The sequence below is a fragment of the Ornithorhynchus anatinus genome, chromosome 17 (assembly GCF_004115215.2).
Source record: "Ornithorhynchus anatinus isolate Pmale09 chromosome 17, mOrnAna1.pri.v4, whole genome shotgun sequence".
NCBI classification, from domain to species: domain Eukaryota; kingdom Metazoa; phylum Chordata; class Mammalia; order Monotremata; family Ornithorhynchidae; genus Ornithorhynchus; species Ornithorhynchus anatinus.
Genome location: NC_041744.1, coordinates 35,040,299 through 35,062,655, shown reverse-complemented (window position 1 = coordinate 35,062,655; position 22,357 = coordinate 35,040,299). Strand labels below are relative to the sequence as shown.

Genomic DNA, 22,357 nt, shown 5'->3' with positions numbered 1-22,357 from the left:
CTTTGCCTGCCGTATATGACCGATGGGTCCCATTCACCATGAAGGCGTTTTTTTTCTAGACGCCAATCCTCAGGCAGCTTAGGGTGGCGTAATGGCGCTTGCGAATCCCCGGAGAACCGTTTGAACGCCCTGTGGCGACTCGGTACCGATCGTCCACGGATCCCTCCCCCTCCTCGTCCCATCCCTTCTTCGGCACAGGGCCCGAGTGACGCTGAATTTATTCTGTGTGCCAATCGCGATCGCCTCTTCTCCCTCCTCCTGGGAAATTCAAACTCTCTGAACCACCTGCTTAGTCTGACCACAACATACCGGAGAATCTCCGATTAGGAGCAATTCCTTCAACTGGAACAAATAGGACACCTTTGGGATTGCTTCCATCTTCGAGCTGGCTGCATTTTTAAGAAGGCCCTGGGGGATGCTACTGTCTTATTCGTGAATTAAACGCCAAAACAGTCTCAAAGTGACTTTGCTCTCCTGCTTCCAAACTTTCCCAGTGAAAGGGGCTCACCGGCATGTCCCGGATTTACCAAGTCCGCTGCAGTGTGGCCTTGGAGCAGAGCTCTGAGCGGATTTTCAGACCAAAGACACCTGTCCATCGACGCCAAAGATCTTCCTGAGCGCACAGGAGACAGCAGGCTCTTTCACTCCCAGTTTTACGGTTGCTCTCAAGTGATCACTTAAAAATCTGTAATATATTTAAATTAATGTCTGTCTCCCCCTCTAGACTGTAAACTTGCTGTGGGCAGAGAATGTATCTGTTTATTGTCATACTCTCCCGGTGCTCTGCACACAGTAAGCGCTCAAATACGATTGAATGGATGAATGAATGAGAATGAGCGGCTCAGTCACGGCCTAGTGGAAAGAGCAAAGGCCTGGGAGTCAGTGGCCCTGGGTTCTAATCCCCGCTCCGGCACTCGTCTGCTGTGTGATCTTGGGCAAGTCACTTAACTTTCCTGTGCCTCAGTTCCCTCATCTGCAAAATGGGGATCCGTTACGTATTCTGCCTCCTACTTCGACTGTGAGTCCCATGAGGGACCTAATTATCTTGTATTTACCCCACTTAATACTATTATTCTCAATAATAATAATCATAATCACATTTTAGTTCAACTGGAGAGTAAGGAGGAAAAAGAGAGACGGAGAAGGAAATTGCCTTTCTATTTGCTCCAGCAATCAGTAGGTGGCATTCCACCATTTGCTTGAACCTGACATTGCCTTTCTTTGACTTCTCCAGCTCACCCACTTTCAAAGCAATTAAAATTTTAAATGAATTCTCACACAGCCAAGCTCACCGAACCAGCAGTGGAACTCAACCAGAGGAAAGAAAACTCGTATTTGGGGAAACTCCAAAAATTCAGTCTCTTTCATTCTATTGAAGAAAATTTAAGATTTCAGTAGTTCTTCCCCTTGGGTCTCATGGCTGTTCAGAGAGAATGAGAGATGGGCAGCTGCTTGACTGCAGATTCAAGGAGAAACAGCAGTGCCAAGTTCAGCTTCTCAGCTGTTTCTTAATGGAGTATTAACCTCAAAGCCTTTTCTGAGCATTTAAATTCTAACACTAAAGCTAGCCAACATACAAATGCCTAGGAAGAGAAACTGAAATTTAATTAAAATAGGGCACGCTGGGTGGTTTTAACGTCCACCAAACCACGCAGTGGCTTCTCCTCACTCTTTTCCGTGGACCTCCAATGCAAACAAGACGTACTTAACTGCCTTAAAATGGGCACGGTGCACTTCGGTCTAATGAAGAGAATAAGAATGCTTCTAATTTCCAGGGTTCTGGGACCTGCAGAACTTAAAGGGATTTTTAAGGTAAATAAGATCAGTCAATGCTGGTGTCCTCCGACCAGGCCAGCAGTAATAATAACCGTGGTATTTGCTAAGTGCTTACTATGTGCCAGGCACTGTTCTAACAGCTAGGGTAGATATAAGATAATCGGGCTAGACACAGTCCCCGTCCCACAGAGCACTCAGTCTTGATCCTCATTTTACAGATGAAGGCACTGAGGCACAGAGAAGTTAAGAGTCCTGTCCAAGGTCCCACAGCAGACAAGCGGCAGAGCCGGAAATAGAACCCAGGTCCTTCTGACTCCCAGGCCAGTGCTCTATCCACTAGGCCATGCTGCCGAGCCAATGAGAAGAGGGGCCGATTTTTGATCCTGTGGGTTTAACCACTCAACCTCCCTTCTAATAATAATAATGTTGGTATTTGTTAAGTGCTTACTATGTGCAGAGCACTTTTCTAAGTGCTGGGGGAGATACAGGGTAATCAGGTTGTCCCACGTGAGGCTCACAGTTAATCCCCATTTTACAGAAGGAGGAAGGAAGGAGCATTGGTATTTTGGGGTAATAATAAGTGGGGTATTTGTTAAGCGCTTACTCTGTGCCAGGCACTCTAAGTGTTGGGGAGGATACAAGCAAATTGTGAGCCTACATGGGGCTCACGATCTCAATCCCCGATTTAGAGACGAGGCACAGAGAAGTGAAGTGACTTGCCCAGGGTCACCCAGCTGACAAGTGGCAGAGCCGGGATTAGAACCCATGACCTTCTGACGCTCAGGCCCGCGCTCCAACACTTCAGAGACACTGTTGGAATCTGATCGGTCTTGGGGGAGAAAGTGGAAAGACACCATCCAATATTTAACCAATGAGAACATGGGAATCATATGTCACTCAAGATTCCTGCTTAAATACATCCGCAGCATTCATTCAATTGTATTTATTGAACACTTACTGAATGCAGAGCACTGTACTAAGTGCTTGGAAGAGTACAATACAACAATGAAAAGCCACATTCCCTGCCCACAACGAGTTTACAGTCTAGAGGCAGGGGAGACACATGAATATAAATAAATTACAGATATGTACATAAGTGCTGTGGGGCTGGGAGTGTTTTGGTAGTGAAAATGCCAGGATGGTATCCACCATTCTGGCCAGACCGCTCTCTCCCAAAGTAGGCACTGGACAAATAAGTGGTTTGGGTTATCATCAGTTTTCCTAAAGGCAGACATCTTGTTCTCCGGATGCCCGCTTAAGCTCTTTCATTTCCAAATCAAAAAAATGAAGAGCCGCTGTGTTTTGAAGCAGATGGCACCTAGGCAGATGCATTTTGTAATGTTTGTTTTCCTGGTCTCAACAGCCCACAGGTCCCCAGGCAAGAACAAAGTGGATGGGGATGAGAACCTTTGAAGACAAAATGCCCCTGGAATGCCTAGTGGGGACCTAAGGGTTTGAAAGTTCAGCGGGAGAACGAATGACACAGAGACCTTTATATTCCCCTTCCCTGACTCACTTCATTTCACACTTGGAAACACCAAGGGAAAAGGGAAGGAGAGAAGCGGCACGGCCCAGTGTGGTCCGGGACCTGGATTCTAATCCCAGCTCCACCACTTGTCTGCTGCGTGCTCCTGAGCAAGTCACTTCACTTCTCTGTCTCTCAGTTCCCTCCTCGGTAAAATGACCCCCTTTGTGGGTCTGGGCCTGGGTCTGACTATCTTGCATTTCCCCCAGTGCTTAGAACAGTGCTTGACTAATAGTGAGGTTCAATAAGCACCATACTTTTTAAAAGGAAGATAGTAATAATAATAATTGTGGTGTTTATTTTGCCATCACTACATGCCAAGCAATGTCTGAAGCACCGGATGTGACACAGGATAAGTAGATCAGACTTGTAAAGAAAGACCACAGCATGCGTGAGTGAGAATTCCCTCAACTCTCCATTCACATGCTCCAAGCATCCAAACCCAGACTGTGGGAGCCACGTTCCTTTTGCCTTTTACGGTTAACTCCACAATCTTATAAGATTGAGCTCGTATTTTTCCCCATCCTCTCTACCAGCTCTATTAAATTGTACTCTCCCAAGCACTTAGTACAGTATTCTGAATACGGTAAGTGTGCTCGATAAATCTGACTGATTGAACCCAAAAATTAGAGTTCTTGAAATAATGATTCCCTTTTGCGCATGTCTTCCCTTCTTGAGTATTCTCCCGATGGACTCAAATACAGAACAATCATACAGGCATCTCTCAAAACCACACTACACACCACCATTCATTCACAGCTTGCCTGAGTGTCCTAGCCAAAGCTGAGCTATTTTTCTTTTACTTACAGAGGAAAAACAGCTCTTAAACCATGTACTGTAACTCATTTCCTGGGAGAGAAACAATGTAGCACTTCAAGAATTACAATTCTAGAGCTTCCCACCCACAGTTCTAAAAAAGATAAACAATTTATATGAACACACAAATGTTGTGGAATTGCTTTTTTAGTCATTCATACAAAATTTATGGATTGTATTATCACTGCTGAGTTTTTTAACAAGAATTCATTAAGATAATTGCAATCACTTTTCATTACCAAACTGATTAAAACCACAGAACCTGGGTAAATCTATGGTTAACCGAGGAACTTGACATAATAATGGTAATAATAATAGTAATATTTGTTAAGTGCTTATTATGTGTTAGGCACTATATTAAGTGCTGGGGTAGACATAAAATCATCAGGTTGATTGCAGTCCCTGGCCCAGACGGGGCTCGCAACTGACCTCCGTTTTACAGATGCGGTAACTGAGATACAAAGAAGTTAAATGACTTGGCCGAGGGCACAGAGTCGACAAGTGGAGGACGAGTAGAACCCAGATCCTAATAGTCCCAGGGCCGTGCTATTTCCACTAGGCCACGTGGCTGCCCTACATCTAGTAAGGGGCATCCATGTTTGTTAAACTCCACTTCCCGTTTCTGTCAGGCATGGGAAAGGTTGCCAGGGTGTTTTAAGGCTCTTTGCGCCTCCTTTCAGAGCGATCACCTACTGCCCTTCTCCTTAGCAGCCCTGGAGGAAGGGGATGGTGAAAATGTTCACCATTATTTTGTTAGATCCTAGAGCCTGCCTCCATCACTGCTCCACCCAAACCACATCTTCTGTTCTTCAGTCTATCAACCAAGAGTATTAATTGAGTGCTAACCCTGGAGAGAACACTGTACATTGTCTACTCCTTACCTCTGGCCTGGAAATCTCCCCCTCCCCTTTCTCATCCTATAGACAATAATTCTCCCCACTTTCAAAGCCTTATTAAAGACACGCCTCCTCCAAGAAGCCTGCCCTGTATAAGCCATCACTCCCTTACTTCCTCTCTCCTCTGTGTCACCCTTGCACTTGGATTTCTAACCTTTATTCACTCCACCCTCATCCCCATAGCTCTTGAGTAAATATCGACATTTTATTTTAATGTCTGCCTCATCCTACGGACTGGAAGTTCCTTGTGGGCAGGGAACATGCTACCAACTCCGTTACATTGTATCCTCCCAAGCACTTAGTACAGTTCAGTGCACACAGGAAGTGCTCAGTAAATACCGATCGACTAAGTGCGCGGGAGAGTAAAGCCCTTGATAGACATGATGCCTGCCCAAGAGAGGTCCATTTGTAACTCCCCTGGCATGTCTTTAAAGTCTTTAAGGCACCTCTTCTTCCAGAGTTCTTTGGAAATACTAGGGCTGGGCTGTTTCGGGATTAACCCGAGCTTATTTCATTTCTTGAAGTTCGGGTCAGCCTTCACCCAAAAAACAAAAACAAGATGGAGATTATATCTCCCTGTTCAGAGGCCCCTGAACCTGTGGAGTTCTGTTTCTTCCTGCCGGCTCTTCCCGTCATCCCTCGCCCCCAAGAAGTCCTGCTTCCTCCTCTTCTTTTCCCTCCAAAATGATGGGAGGGCAGAAGCTCCCGCTCTTCCTCCAACGGGGAAAGTCAATCAATCTATCAATCACTGAGATTGAGCACTTACTGTGTTTCAGCTCTCTTGTAATGTCTCAAACCCTTAGTACAATAGTCTGCACAAAGTAGGCGCTCGGGAGTACAACACAAATGTGTACCCACAACAAGCTTACAGTCTGCCTATCCCTCCCTTCTGTCCCCTTCTTCATTGTTCTGCCACTGCAGGGAGTCCCTTCCTTCCTTCCTTCCTTCCATCGTTTTTATTTAGCACTTATTTTGTGCAAAACACTGGACTAAATGCCTGGGAGAATACAATATAACACACATTCTCCACCCAAGACAAGCTCACAGTCTAGAGTCTCAAACCAGAGACTTGCTCTTCGTGGGATTCCTAGCTTGTGCTAAGCCAAGAGGATACCGTGACTTTTCCATCTCCCATTAAATTTGCCCCATGCAGACGTGGTTCATGATGGTCCATGGTTCATTACTTATTAAACTTGGAAGTCAAGCTGCTAACTTGTTTATTCCACTCATCTTCCAACTCAGGCAGGTCAAGGGGTCTGGGGCTGCTTTAGCCTCTTAGGGGAGAGGATAACCTAATCTCTGCTCTGATCTACTCTTCAACCATTCCCCAGTTACTTCAATTTTGGTCTTCAGATGCTAGCCTACCGCATGGCCTCGGTGTGAGTTTTCACTAATAAAAATGACTTTGAAGCCAACTGTAGAAATTCCAAGCTAAAAAGGTGATGTTACCTTTATACTTACCAGGCTCAGACTGACACCCACACACATACTTACGTGTGGGTCTTTTCCCCCTGAACCTAACCTCAGAATCTGCCCAAGTAAATGATTTTCTTTGTCTCGTCTCTTGTCTGTGCCCTCCTAACCTATTATTGGCATTACTATCCCATTGCAGGAACTTGCGTTTGGGACTTTATTAAACAGAGATCGACACGGATGTTACATCCAAAATAATGAGTTTCCTCATAACTTTCCCTTACAGTTATTCCTAGTGAATTGGTAGTACTTGATTATTAATAAGCATTCAAGTGCAGTCTAGCCAGGATCCAGGGAAGAAAATTAGAAATGATTCCAACTGAGATTTACAATATACTCTTGCCTGTCAGCCTTTTCTGGAATGTTTTGGGGAATCCTATTAAACAAATTTCAGATGAGAGTCCTATTTATACTTAGCAGTGTTTCTCATTATGTACCATTACTCAAGGGCTCAGGCACTGACATTTTTAATAAGTTAAAATAATGAATAATACAGGTGGTAGGAGATGAAACCTGTGAAAGTCACCAAGGAAATGGAGACAGGGTCCATTTGGTGAATGGGAAGACTAAAGGGATGGTAGGTGGGGCTAGAGGGAGGGCAGATGGGGTTATTGGGAAGGCGACTCAGAAGCCTCACCTCTATCACTTGCTGGATGTCCCAGAAAGTCACTTAATCTCTCTGTGCATCCATTTCCTCAGCTATAAAATGGAATAAAATAATTGTCCTCCTCTAGATGGTATTTTACTCTCCCAAACACTTAGTATACTGTTGTCCACAAAATAGGTCTCAAAGACATGCCACTATAAATGCCATTAGATTCTGAACCCTTTGAGGGACAGGGACTATATCTGGACTGTTGATCTTGTATCAACCCCAGGGACTGAAACGTAGAAAGTGCTTAATACCAAAATAAATCCAAGCCGGGGTATATTAATAAAATTCTAATGAGTTCAACAGCACTCATTTAATGCTTCATGAATGTTCTGCAAACTAGTTGGTGTTAATGATCAGAATCGTATTTTATATATTCTATTACCATATAAAATTCATTTTAGAGTCTGTCTCTCCCGTTAGAATGTAAGCTCCTTGAGGACAGGAATCACGCCTAATCGTTATCTTCAGCTTTCCCAACAACTTAATACAGAAGGCTCTCAATTAATGCTATTATCGTACTTACCCATTTGCCCCTCTTTTTTTGCAGCCCCCCTACAAAAAGGAAATAGGCTACTACATGCAGAATTTGCCTTGCAGTACGGGAAATAGTGGGGGAAAAAAGAGGGAAGAAGGAAGAGAAAGGAAAAGGGGCTTTTGAAACTGCATCTTTTCCTTCTATTATACTCTCCCAAGTGCAACATGCAAGAGATACTTCATGAATTACAGTAGTTCCCCCTTTCCCTTGTCAGAAAGACTCCGTCTGTAACATTAGTGCATTCTGACCCTCTTTTTTTAAAAAAAAAATATGTGCCAGGCACTGTACTAAGCACTGCGGTAGATACAAGCTAATCATGTTGGACACGGTCCATGTCTGAAATGGGCCTCGCAGTCTTGATCCCCATTTTACAGATGGGGTAACTGAGGCCCAGAGAGGTTAAGTGACTTGCCCTTGATCACACAGCAGGCAAGTGGCAGGGCCAGGATTAGAACTCTAGCCACTAGACCCCACTGCTTCTCTTCCTACTCGGGAGTTCACACAGCTCCACGATCCTGAATCCACAGTGCCTGACCCTGCTTCCTTTCCTTTTCCAGCAGACGATGCTATCCCCGCTTACAAAAACAATCTTTCATTTCTTTCTCAAAAATCACAGGAGTGGGGAATTATGTGATGGAGGCAATTATGCGAGTGAACATGGCAAGTGATCGATTTTTAGGTTCTCACACTTGTTTCCTTTTCATAAAGAAAGTAAATTGCGCTTTCAGTTTGACGTTCATGAATTTTGCCCATTGATTATCAATATAAAAGTGCACAGAATCCTACAGTTTATATCTTCCACCCTGCTAGTGGGGAAACACTTCCTACTTGCTCTAAGTACATGATGAGCAAGGGGGTTCTCAAAGATCTCAATGATGGTCAGAAAAGCAATCCAGATATGCCATGAACAGGCCTGATTTTTCTCCAAAGGGTGGCAGGATATCAAAGCCCTCACCCTTTTCCCAGTTTTTCCCTTCCCTAAAGGTACCACATAATCAAACAATGCTATATTTGAGCACTTACCCTGTACAAAGCATTGAACTAAGCACTTAGGCAAGTGCGAGCAGTGGAAACAGCATGGGCCTGGGAGTCAGGGGACCGGGGTTCTAAACCCAACTCTGTCACTTGCCTGCTGTGACCTTGGGCAAGGCACAACTTCCCTGGCCTCAGTTTCCTAATCTCTAAACGGGGATTCAATATCCCCCCATCTAAGTCTGTGAGCCCCAAGTGGGACAGGGACTCTGTCCAATCAGATTATCTTGTAAGCAGTGCTTAATTTAGTGCCTGGCAACTATACTTCTCCCCCCTCTAGATGGTAAGTTCGTTGTGGGCAGGGAACGTATCTACCAACTCTGTTATAGTGTACTCTCCCGATCGCTTAGAACACAGTAAGCACTCAATAAATACCACTGATGGATTGCATATAGTGTTTAAAAAGGAAAATAATAATAATAATAACTACATTAATGATTGTGGTATTTGTTTAGCACTCTGTGCCAAGCACTCTATGAATTACTGGGGTAAATATATGATATTCAGGTTATATATAGTCCCTGTCCCATGAGACAGGCTTATTGCATCTATGGGGGACAAAATAAAAAGTATTTCATCCCCATTTTATGGATGCGGAAACTGGGGCACAGATTAATTAAGAAGCAATGTGGTCTAATGGTTAGAGCACAGGCCTGGGAGTCAGAAGGACCTGTGTTCTAATCCCTGCTCTGTCTGCTTTGTGACCTTAATCACTTACCTTCTATGTGACTGAGTTACCTCATCTGTAAAACAGCTGTGTGACTGTGGGCAAGTCACTTCACTTCTCTGGGCCTCAGTTCCCTCATCTGTAAAATGGGGATTAAGATTGTGAGCCTCATGTGGGACAACCTGATTACCCTGTATCTACCCCAGTGCTCTGCACATAGTAAGTGCTTAACAGATGCCAATGTTATTATTATTATTATTATGTGGGACACAGATTATGTCCAATCTGATTAGCTTGCATCTAGCCCAGCACTTAGTACATGCTGAGTACTTAATAAATACCACTTAAAAAAAAAAAAACTACCCAAGGTAACCAGCGGGTAAGTGGCAGAGCTGGGATCAGAACCCAGATCTTCTGACGCTCACGCTCTTTCCACGAGACCACTCTGCTTCCCTGATCACGGAGTGCAAATAAAGCTTCCCTGATCACGGAGTGCAAATAAAGGTGAGGAGATGACGATGGTGGGGGGAAGCTCGGGTTCCTGTGCCTCAGTTACCTCATCTGTAAAATGGGCATTAAGACCGTGAGTCCCACATGGGACAGGAACTGTGTCCAACTCAATTTGCTTATATCCACCCAAACAGTACAATGCCTGGCACACAGTAAGCGCTTAACAAATACCACAATTATTATTATTACATATTTAAAGGACGGAGCTGAAACGGAAGCAATGAGGGCTGCCCCGTCTCTGGGGCATTTGATGCCCGCCTGAACTTCCGCCCGTGTTTTCCCAACAAAGTAGCCCTTGTGATTTTCATGCAAATCTCCCCGCTCCTTTGCATTTCCTAGGTAGGACAAGCTCTCACTGTCTGGGTGGGCAGCGAGAGCTGGCCAGATTCCTGGAAGAGAGGAGCTTGGGTCCTAAGCGGGAAACTGTCAGACTATTCATCATTTAACAATAATGGCAATATATGGGCACAAATTTAACACCAATTTCATCCACCATTTGTACGTTCGCCCTAAAATTCCCGTAACCGGCATCTCGATATAATTTGGGAAAGGCATTTACACGGGGACAGATTAGTTCGTAAATCTAATTAGGTTGAATGGGCGTGCGTCTGTGTGTAGTAATTGCGTGGCTGCTAAAAGATAATTGTCTTTGCTTGCCAAACACTAGGTCCTTATTTTTTTTTTTCCCTAAAACCTGACCGTTTGGCCATGTCGTGATGGATCACTGAGGTCTGTGTTCTGATCTGACCAAAAGCCAGAGATTCGTTTTTCGGGTTTTAGCCTTCTGCTGGAAAACTGAGAGCTGTCAAAACAGCAACAACCAAAAATCGACACCCAATTCTCAGGAAGTGAAGGTTGAAAAGCAGCTCTTTATATCTCCACACTGGATGGTTTGTGAGCTATTTTCTATTGCATAAATCAGGGAAGCCAACAAATATTTTGCACCTTTCAAACTAATTTTGAGCCCTACTGTCTTGGGGAAAAAGAGGCCTACATAAAGGCCCCTGGGCACATGTCACCTTTGGCTTTCACCGCTTTGACCTGGGGCAGAAGATAATGCTTTCCACCTCCTGGACATGTACACTGTCCAATCTCAATCCACCATATAGCTGGCTGGTAGAAGGAATAAAAGCATTTATTGAGCACCTCCTGGGTTACAATGCACAGTACCAAGACCTTGGGAAGTGAAAAATAAAGAACTTGACACATTCCCTTCCCACAAGCGGTTTACAATACATAGTCTTACCTGATCAACTGGCAAGGAGTTTTGTCAGCTGGGTAGCCCCTCTGCAACTATTTCTTAGCTTGCTTTCAATATTATTATTAATACTACTACTAGTAATAACAATGGTATTTGGCAAGTGCTTACAAAGTGCCAAGCACTGGATTAAGCGCTGGGGTAGTACAAGATAATCAGGTCCCACTTGGGGTTTACAGTCTAAGTACAAAGGGGAATAGTTACTGAATCCCCATTTTGCAGATGAGGGTACTGAGGCACACTGAAGTGACTTGCCCAAGATTACACAGCAGACTAGGGGCAAAACTGGGATTAGAACCTAGTTCCTCCCCCTCCCACCCCTGTGCTCTTTCCACTAGGCCACACTGCTTCTCTTTTTACATCTCTCCCAAACTATCCTTTTCCACTGGAGGGTAAACACCTCCACTGGGTCGAAAGCTCCTTCACTACAGTGCAAGTTCCCCGAGGTCAGGGATTGTATCTACCAACTTTACCCTTCCACGTGGCTTTAGTACAGTGCTCTGCCCAGAGAGAAAAAAAAAATCTTTCTGCTCACAACGTTCCACCCTTCAAACACCTCCAACGATCACCCATCCGCCTCTGCACTGGCTTTAAACTTACTCAATCAGCTCTTCCCACCACCACTCATCTCTCACTACAACCCAGTCTGTGCACTTTGCTCTTCTAACACTAACCTACTTTCTGTGACTCATTCTCGTCTCTATCTACACCGACCCCTTGCTCAAGTCCTCCCGCCTTCCTGGAAGCACTTCACATCCTGCCTTCCCCATCTTCAAAGCCCTACTAAAATCATGTCTTCTGAAGAAACCTTGCCTGACTAACCCCTCAACTCCTTCTGCACCGGAGCCTGTACCCACTAAGCACTTAAATATTTCCTTCCCCCACTCCACGGCCCCCTTTTCAGGCTCGCACTTGGAGATTTTCCAGTACTCTACCAGTCTCGACTACGGGAGGGAGAGTCAAACAGAGGCCTGTCCATTCCATTCCTAACTTGGGCAGTGGCTAGCGAGTGGAAGGCAATCTGTTACAAGTCAAAACTCCCCTGGACTGTGCAGCAGCACTTACGAACGTATCCTTATACTCCCTTATCTGTCATTTATTCTAGTATGTCTCTCTCCTACTCAACTGTCCGCTCCTTGAGGACCCAGATCAGGTTTCTAGTGCACTCTCCCAAACGCACTGTACAATGTTCTGCACACAAAATCTTCAGTAGATACTAGTGACTGACCGAGTTCTGGCCCCAAATGACAATGTGGATGGAGCATGGCCAGAGGAGAAGCCTAATTCCTCCCTCGATCAACGCTATTTATCGAGCACTTACTATGTGCATAGGTCAGTATTAAGTGCTTGGGAAGGAAAGAACAACAGAGTTTGAGAAACATTCCCTGTCCACAATGATCCTCTTCACTCAATTAGTTCTAGTTCTTGAGAGCTTATTATGTAAAGAGCATCATGCTTAGCACTTGGAAGAACACATTATAACAGACTTGGTAGACAGGAACTTACAGTACTGAGGGGAAGTCAGACATTAAAATAAATCGCGGATATGTATATAAGTCCTATGGGGCTGAGTGTGGGTGAATAAAAGGTACAAATCCAAAGGTGACGCTGAAGGGAGAGGGAGTAGAGGAAACGAGGGCTTAGGGAAGAAAATGCCTATTCATACACATTTGCATAGGGCAGTTATCATGGAATTAAACGGAGCCAGCCTTTCTTCACCTGGGTTCTGTGAACTTCAAGATGTAAACAGGGATGTGTGAAAGTCAAGGAACGCATAAGGAGCCCGTGTAGACTTAGCCAATGACTTCTTGATTTGGGGAAGGGCTTTCTCAGTGGTTAAAACGAAAGCAAAGACCTAAGTGAATGAGGACCGGATAGGAGAAACGGCTCTATTAAAGCCCACATAAACCCAGAAAGGAAGGGAGCCTTCTGCGGTAGCTCTGGAGGAAGCTACTGTCGATGTCAAAGAGGAAATCCAAAAAGATACCTGGAAAGCCCCCAAAACGTAGAATTCTTAATTTAAAGACTACAGCCAGTATAGTTAATGCACAATCATCCATCTTTAGCACTACCAGCAATGTGTTTTAAAATAGATAACTGGAGAGATATTTGAAAATCCAAAAAAAGCTTTAAAAAGTTGAATAAGGCAGAGGACACAGTGTTGTTTCTTCTCATGGGAATATCCTTGGAACACTCATCTTTGAAAAGTTACGTCATGGCAACTGGCAAACAACTGGATAATCTGGGTTCCGTTCATGCCCTTTATCCAAGGACATCATTAATTGGAAGGAATTATCCACCAGAAACAAACAGCTTCCGTCTCAGATGGACTTGAATGCAGATCAAAATAAAATCTTCTTCCTTCAACTCTGAGGTAAACTGATCCAAATCCATTTGCAAAAAGGCAACTTTGATGAAATATCTCAGATCTCCTAGGTAGTGTCCGTACACATTTTTAGGGCCACGAATATAAGCTTACATGTTTCTATGCATAGATAAACTCGAGCCATCCTACATTCCTCCTATTTGAAGATGATGCCATGGAAGGTGATGCTTGTAGAAAAGGCAAAAGTGAGTCTCGACTACACCATGTATACAAAGAGACGGTCCCTTTCTGCCCAGACATATTTGATGTCTGCTCAAGCAATTTTTTTTTTCTGGTACTTGTTAAGTGCTTACTCTGTGCCAGGCATTGTATTAAATGCAGGGATAGAAACCAACTAATCAAGTTGGACAGAGTCCATGTCCACGTGGGGCTCACAGTCTTAATCGCTACTTTACAGACGAGGTAACTGAGGCAGAGAGAAGATAAGTGACTCGTCCAAGGTCTCACAGCAGACAGGTGGTACCACCAGGATTAGAACCCAAGTGTTTCTGACTCTCAGGTCCGTGCTCTACCCACTAAGCCACGCTGCTTCACAGCTTTACTTTCAGACCGCTTCTTCACCTCCAGCTGCTGCAGCTGGACCTAAACAACTCCCTCAAGGGGCTGTAACCGGCTCCATGTAGACAGGAATCCAGATGCTTCTGCCTCAAGGTTCAGTACAAAGTCTCTGCACTCCTTTACTATCGGGAACCTTAAACACACATTCCTCTTAAAGAATTCAACTATATCTCATTTAGACTATTATCGTGTTTATGTCCCCTGCTATAAGGTAAACCCCTTGACAGTGGGGATTACGTCTGACAATGCTGCACTCTGCCAAGCACTTAGTGTAGCGGCTCTGTACACTTACAGGTGTTTGATAAATACGATTGACTACCTACTAGCAAGACCTTAGGCTGCATCATGAACGATTGTTTGCTAGTGAAATCGAGAAGAAGAGTGATCTAATGGAAAGACCACGAGCCTAGGAATCAGAGGACCTGGGTTCGAATCCCACCTCACCACTTGCCTGCTGCGTGACCTTGGACAAGTCATTTCACCTAGTCTGTGCCTCAGCGACCTCATCTGTAAAATGGGAATTCAGACTGTGAGCCCCAAGTGTCCAACCTGATTAGCTATCTACCCCCAGCGCTTAGTACAGTGCTCCACACATGGTAAGCGCTTACAAAATACCACTAAAAAAGTCTGTGTGCTAAAGAATTAAAATCCACGAAAGGTTTACTCTGTCTCATAATTATACAGTTCCCCAAAGGTATGACTTCATTTTAGAGAGGTGTCATTTGTAAAAAGAAAAAACACTCCAGCAAAATCAAACTTTAAAAACAATAAGATTGGTATCTGTTAAGCCTAATTTAGATTGCCAGAAAAATAATGGAATAAAGCTTCACGGGAAAAATTTATGAACCTCTAGGGGACAAGCTAAAAAATAGGAATCATCATTTCATAAAAGACAATTTGAACCAGGCACATTTTACTGCATTTTTTGTTTGAATTATAAACTTAGTTGAAAATGGGAAGGCAGACAATATAATAGACTTGGATTTTGGCACAGTATTTGATAGCCTTTCAAAAATCTGATTCTAAAAATTAATTCAATTTATCTTGACTGTGAGTCCTATCACACAAGCTGGAAATCGGCTACAAAACCACAAACAAACAGGGAATTCTCTAATGACCTTTCGACAGGATAAACTCAGTTTTATTTAACATCATTATTCGTGCTACGGAAGAGAGAGCGAATAACACACTGATGAGATTCACAGACAACCACCCATTTCCAAGTTAGGCGTAAATATCACAGGTAATGTAAATCATTGATACTAAATGGGTAGAGAATTAAATTCCATTCATCTTGGAAACATAAGCAAAGATATCTGGGGGGAGCCACGTCCGAGCAGTAGAGTTATGGGGCAAACAGACCCCGGATAGGCAGACACGCCATCCACGGCAAGGTAAATCATTTGGACCCATTCAGTCTGTCCATCGTATTTACTGAACAACTACTGTGTGCAGATCACTGTACTAAGTTTTTGGGAGAGTACAATACAAATATTACAGACGCATTCCCGGCCACAACAAGCTTATAGTCGAGAGAAAGTGACACAAGGCAAAATTAGCTTGGCCTCCAGCCTTTAAGAATGTGGGGAAGGGGAAAACTCTGAGTAGAAACCCCAAGACCGTGACACCGAGAGGAAGGAAGGCCTGCAGGCCTCAAACGCCAAAGTAAGAGAAGATCACCCCACTCATGATGTAGAAGGGATATGGCTAAGCCTGCCAAATTATGGGGCAATGAAGAACCATTGATTGCCTGTCCCATTTTTTCCCCCTTTAATAATAATTATGGTATTTACTAAGTGCCTACCCCGTGCCAAGGACTGCACTAAGCACAAGATAATCAAGTTGGACACAGTCCCTGTCCCCTAAGCAGCTCACAGACTAAGCAGGGGGGAAGATAGGCATTGAATCCCCATTTTACAGCATAAGAAGATAAGTGACTTGTCCAAGGACACACAGTAGGCAGGTGGTAGAGCCAGGCTGAGAACCCTGGTCCTCTGACACCGAGCACTGTGTCCTATCCACTAGATTATACTGTTTTTGACCTAGAATCAGAGGGTTGGAAGGTGCCTTAGGATGTCAACAAATCTGCCCACTGGCCCACATCTGCCCAAGCCATTTCTGATAGATGAGGCTCCAACCTGATTTTTAAGATCTTCTGGGAAGAAAATTCTACAGCCTCCCTCGGTGATTCTGCCTATGTTTAATATATCTCACTATCAGAAAATCCTTCCTTATATCTAACCAAAATCCTTTTTGCTAAGGATTAAACCTGTCTTCTCTTGTCCTACTCTAAGTGAAAATCTTGTGAATTCTTGGTCACTGCCCTTTACAGAGGATTGCTTTCTATCAGGACAGTTATTTAGGTTATTTAAAAATCCATATGGGAATTTCCCATCAGTTCTCTTAGATGTAGGCCTTTTAATATCTGTAAATTATTTCCAAAAGCTACAGAAATGTACACATATAGTATATGTGTTAAAATATATTTGAGACTTTTATGAGAATCATTGCCAAGTGAAAGCAACTGCCAATGAAAAGAAATTAAGCTTTTCCTATCGCTCCCCAGAAAGGTATTTAGTGCTTATTACAATAGATCAGCACTATTGCAATATCCCTTTTGGAGAGGTAAAGTGACCCAAATCACACATAAATAGCACTCTAATTGTATTGATTGAAAACTACAGTCACTAACGAACAAGTAAACATTCTAGGCTTTGACAACCCATGAAACAAGGTATCCTAATTTTTCCATTTAAGTGTCTTCGGGCAAACTTCGTAAAAACATTTCTAATCCGCTCGTTTTAAAAGATTTATTTGATTTTCATTAAACGAGAATTTGAGATGATCTTGTTGATTCATAAGAGTTGGCCTGACTTGCTCCTTTTAAAGTGATCTGAAGCCTACCGCAGAGCAGGAGTAAAATTACTACTTGCCCTCTCCTTGAAAGAGACCCTAAATGTGTATCTTCACCTTTCGTATTCAGTACGGATGTGAATGTCGTTGAGCTCTTACCAATGCAGTCAATGAATGGGCTAAATTAAACAAACTAGCCATGACTGACGTAATTGCACACCTTATACATATGAAGATTTATTTTGCCACACTGATGCACTTTTCCACTGCAGTTCCAGTTGTTGCTTTCAAATCTGCCCCTCAGAATGATGCTGAGGTTTCACTGCTACCAAATTTTGGGGGAATTTTGTGACTCTGTCTCCCAGAGGAGACACTGCCCTTCTCCGTTCGCTTTTCTACTTCTCCATCTAGCCATACAAATTAAGTGGACTGTCCTCAGTCCACCAGGGACATCTGTAATTATCTGGCCACCCCGAAGCACGCGATCCCCTCTCCCGGTATTACCCGGGCGCACCTGATGCTTCGTGTGTTAGCATAATGCTCTATCGAGTGGAGGTTTGGCTGAGTTGTACGTATTTCTCAGCATTCCCCCGGCAAGGCCCTGTTAAAACCGACAGGTCTTCACTGCTGCAGAACTCCGGAGCTGGCAGTTTTCCGATCAATCATTGTGTTTACTGGGCGGCTGTGTGCAGAGCACTGTATTTTGCAACTGGATAAGTCTTTTCCCCTACCTCCTCTCCCTTCTGCGTCGCTTATCAATCAATGGTATTTATTGAGCGCTTCCCACGTGCAGAGTTGGTAAACACATTCCCTGCCCACAGTTGGCTTACAGTCTAGTGGGGGAGGGGGATAAAATTAGTTTTATCTCCCTCATTTTTTCCTTTCTTCCCATATTTTGGGTCAATAGCCAACAAACAAAACACAAGATGTGGTCCTTGGTTTTTTTCTTAAAAAAAAACAAACTATGATATCTGTTGTAGTCCTCCACCAAAGTATCTCTTGAGTGTTTGCTTAAAGAAAAACAAATCCAAACTTTTTATTCCTTAACTTAAACTGCGGTGCTCCAATGGATTAAAATAAATCTAACTCCTACTGCTTTATGATGGTTACCACGCATTTCAAGGAGGAAGGGAGGCAGGCTGTTCAAAGACCATTTACTGTTTAATCCGTCTGAAAAGATCTTTCACTTTCTGAGTGGAAAACAGAGCACTCGAGAATGGAGAGGGGTGGCTCTGAAGAAAATCAAATTGGCCATAACCAGCCAGTTCCATGATGAAAAATAACCAACAAACAAACAAAAAAAACCATAGATCATCCTCAGGAAAAGAAGGTTCAAATCAAGCCCCAAATCTTTCAAGAGTGTTTCCCCAGTTAACCTCTCTTTTCCCCAGCTCCTTCTCCCTTATGCACTTGGATCTGTGACCTTTGATATTTCCCAACCCTCAGTCCCACACACTTAATTTATTCATTTATATTAATGTCTGTCTCCCCCTTTTGACTGTAAGCTCATTGTGGGCAGGGAACGTTCCTATGAATTCCGCTGTATTAGAGTCTCCCGAGCGCTTAATAGAGTGTTCTGCACATAGTAAGTACTCAATAAATACCATTGATTGATTGCTCTGCACAAACTAAGTGCTCAATAAATACTGCTGATGATGATGAGTCTCAGACTCACTCAACCTGTCTCCTGGCTTCGCTCACGCCCTGCAACAAGCTTTATCACCACAGGTTCTCTTTACCACATTTTAAAAATAACAGTAACAAAGAAGCAGGAAACTACTTAGTCACTGCACTCTCTAGAATGGACTCACTCCCCAGAATTGTGACAGACTTTCTAAATTTGCGCAAGTTGACCATCATGAAATGATTAAATACCTTGTTCAAAGTAAAAAAAAAAATGCAAAATTTTCAAAAAACCACCTCAAATCCTAAAATTGCCAATACGAATGGTTTTGTCTTGATCTAAGGGAATCACTGCAACTCAAGCATTCAATTCCTAGAAACCACTTGTCCATTTAATGATCATTTGGCTGATTGTGGCAAAAATCCACTATTACTTCACCTTTTGCTTCTGTCAATTTGATAATTGAGCCTCAGGAGATGGAATTTACTATCTTCGGTATTCTTTAATAAAATTCATCAAGCCAGTATTCTACTCATACTGGACAATGCTTATCAATTCTGTGGAAAACCTTACCAGATGCATTCTGGCTGACTTTCTGCTTGGGCATTAATGGGTTGGGGAAATGCTGAAGGCACTTTAATGCTGTTTTACTATTTGTGACCAGATCAGCCATGCACATATGTCGGGGACAATAAAATGTCCTTTGGAATTCAAAGCTACTGAGGGCAAGATTTTATCAGCGTGTGCTGCGGGGATGAGGAAAGTGGTAAGGCACTGATTCCCAACCAACAATCCATCTACATTGCGTGCCCAGCTCTTCTTAAAGCCTCAATTCCCAGAATATCACCCCATTCCTAATGGGTATGTGTCACAGTGGACTGTTTACATCTGCAGGTTCCCAAATGACCACCCACCAGCTTCATCTTTGGATGTTTTGCTTCACTGGGTCTTTAATGAGATTCTTCATTAGTCAGTCCAGGAGGACTAGGCTAGATTATGCCACCAACGGAGGCTCATGAAATACAAAGACTTTTCACAGTCAACTTCCCTGAGGTTATTCTTGAAAATGAGCAGTGTGGCCTAGTAGAAAGACCACAGGCCTAGGACTCAAGGGATCTGCCCCATCCTCTTCTTGTCCTTCCCTAGTGCAGAATCCCTCCTCAGGGTTCGGGAAGGAGAAAGAAAACAGGTGGAGGGAGAGGTGCAGAGCAGCTTCTGGACAGATTATAGAGAAATTCCAGGCATTTGGGGGATAACAACAACAATGATTATAACAGTATTTAAGCTTTTACTATGTGCCAGGCACAGCGCTTTTACTAAATGCTAGGATGGATACAAGCAAATCGGGTTGCACAGTCCCTGTCCCATGTGGGGCTCACAGTCTCTATTTCCATTTTACAGATGAGGTAACTGAGGCCCAGGGTAGTAAAGTGACTTGTCCAAGGTCACACAGCAAATGGCAGAGCCGGGATCAGAACCTATGACCTTCTGGCTTCCAGGTCTGTGGTCTATCAACTGCCCCAGCGTAAGAGTGGTGGGATTAGCAGCTATATTGTTATGGCACTTTGTTAAGTGCTCTCTATGTGCCAGGCACTGTTCTAAGCACTGGGGTACATACACTGTAATCGGGTTGGACTCATTCCATGTCCCACATGGGGCTCACAGTCTTCATCCCCATTTTATAGATGAGGCAACTGAGGCACAGAGAAGTGAAGCCCAAGGTCACACAGCAGATGACTGGCGGAGCCGAGACTGGGATCCAGGTCTGACTCCCAGGCCCATGCTCTATCCACTAGGCCACACTCCTTCTCTATTCGACTCCTTCACTCCACACTGTGCCAGCCAACCCAAACTTTATTCACCACTCCCAGCCCCACAGCACTTATTTGCACACCTGTAATTTATTTATATCAATGTGTGTCTCCCCTCTAGACTACTAACATGTTGTGGGCATGGAATATGTTATATTTTTGTGGTGAACTCTACCAAGCTCTTAGTACAGGGCTTTGCACACAGTAAGAGTTGGGTAAATACGACTGATTGAATGACAACAGGAATATGATGAACATACTTCTTAGTAAGGAATCACTGCTTAGATCTTGGTGCATTCAAAGTGTCTTCCTCTCATTCAGTTAGATGGAATATCAGGTCCTGCTATTGCTTCAGTGCAATCAAGAGACCCGGGCTCTAGTCTCGGCTCTGCAGGTAGATTAATGCCCGCTGGTCTTTGCCACCAACACTAAAGAATTGTGATCTGAAGCCACAGAGGGCATTCCGCGAGGTGGGCAGACGCAATAGGAATCCTGAAAAATAGCTGGCTAATGTGGTCAGAGAGAGCAAAGAGCACAGCAGTTACCGAGTCTAACGCCCGCTGGTTCATGGATTATGGCACAGCACTGACAGGATGCTGTGGTCACTTTGGCATGCTGTGGTCACTTTGGCCACGGAATGAGTTCGGTGCACTAAAAAAATCAACGACATTGCATGCCTTTCACAATTGGCTGCACCTTTGTCCAACTAATAGCTCATTCCTTTCAGGAGAACAACACATACACACTACCAGCATTATCATCAATTCTCTCACACACATTCTCCATCCTGAAGCCCCAGGCTTGAGGCCTCTCTTTCTCGCCAAGAGACTCCACCATCCATTAAAAAGCATATTACATTAGAGATGACCTGCTGCCGTGTAGCATATTCATTGAGAAGGAGCAAATACTTGCGTTTTAGCTTTTTGATTGAGTGGTCCGATGATTTTCACCACATTTCAGCATCACTGCCTACTTGGGCGATGCAATGTCCCGTGACTATCAGCTCGTCAAACTGTTGCACAGCAGAGATGAATTTCTCTAGCTGCTTTTAGGATCTTTTTTTCTCATCTTCAGTGTCAGTCTTGGTTAGGGCATTGGGCCGTGGTGACTGTGGTGTAGTGCCTTTATCTTTTTCTTTTTTAAGAGGCTGTAGTTGGACCATTTAGATAGAGAAGTGTGGCCTAGGAAAGAGAGCGTGGCCCCGGGAGTCAAAGGACTTGGGTTCTAATCCCAGCACTGCCACTAGCCTGCTGGGTACCCTCGGGCAGATCATTTAACTTCTCTGTGCTTCAGTTCCCTCATCTGCAAAATGGGGATTCAATACCTTCCCCCTTAAGCTGTGAGCTCCAGATGGGACCTTATGATCTTATATCTACCACAGTGCTCAGTATGGTGCTTGGCACACTTTAAGCCTTCAATAAAGGCCAGTTATTACTGAGATGTTCATTGTGCTGTCCGGGAAAGTTTGGAACGAACACCTTTTGGAGCATTAAGCCGTCACCTGAAAGCCTTCATTCAGGAGAGCAGAAACATCTGGCTTTCCTTCAGAGCTCTGCCTTTCAGGATGTCATTTCATTCTGTACAAGATGTTGATTCTCAATCCGGTCAGGTCACACGGAACTCGAGCCCCTTAGTCCTTACCAGCTGACTGCTGATCTCATCACCACTGACCATCCAGGTGTTCCACTATCCTGTGCTCCAGACCACTGCTCCTCCACCTACAAAACCCTACTAAAATTACATCTCCTCCAGGAAGTCTTCCCTGACTAATCTCATCTCCGCCCCGGTATTTTCCCTCACTACTGCAGTCAGTCAATTATTCAATCGTATTATTGAGCACTTACTATGTACTAAGCACTTGGGAGAGTACAAAACTACAGACACACTCCCTGCCCACAAACAGCTCAAGTCTAGAAGGGGAGACAGACAATAATATACACAAATAAATAAATTACAGATATATAGATACGTGCTGTGGGGAT

General features: G+C 43.9%; 1 protein-coding gene and 1 non-coding gene across 6 annotated transcripts in view; one reads left to right on the top strand and one right to left on the bottom strand.

The window, feature by feature from the left end:
• Window positions 1-22,357, bottom strand: part of ALCAM (activated leukocyte cell adhesion molecule) — a 171,555-nt gene that overhangs the window by 131,019 nt on the left and 18,179 nt on the right. The gene's annotated exons all lie outside the window — the stretch shown is intronic.
• On the top strand, window positions 12,038-12,175 carry LOC114818145. Its single transcript, XR_003765966.1, has one exon. It is a non-coding gene; the product is annotated as a small nucleolar RNA SNORA7 (small nucleolar RNA).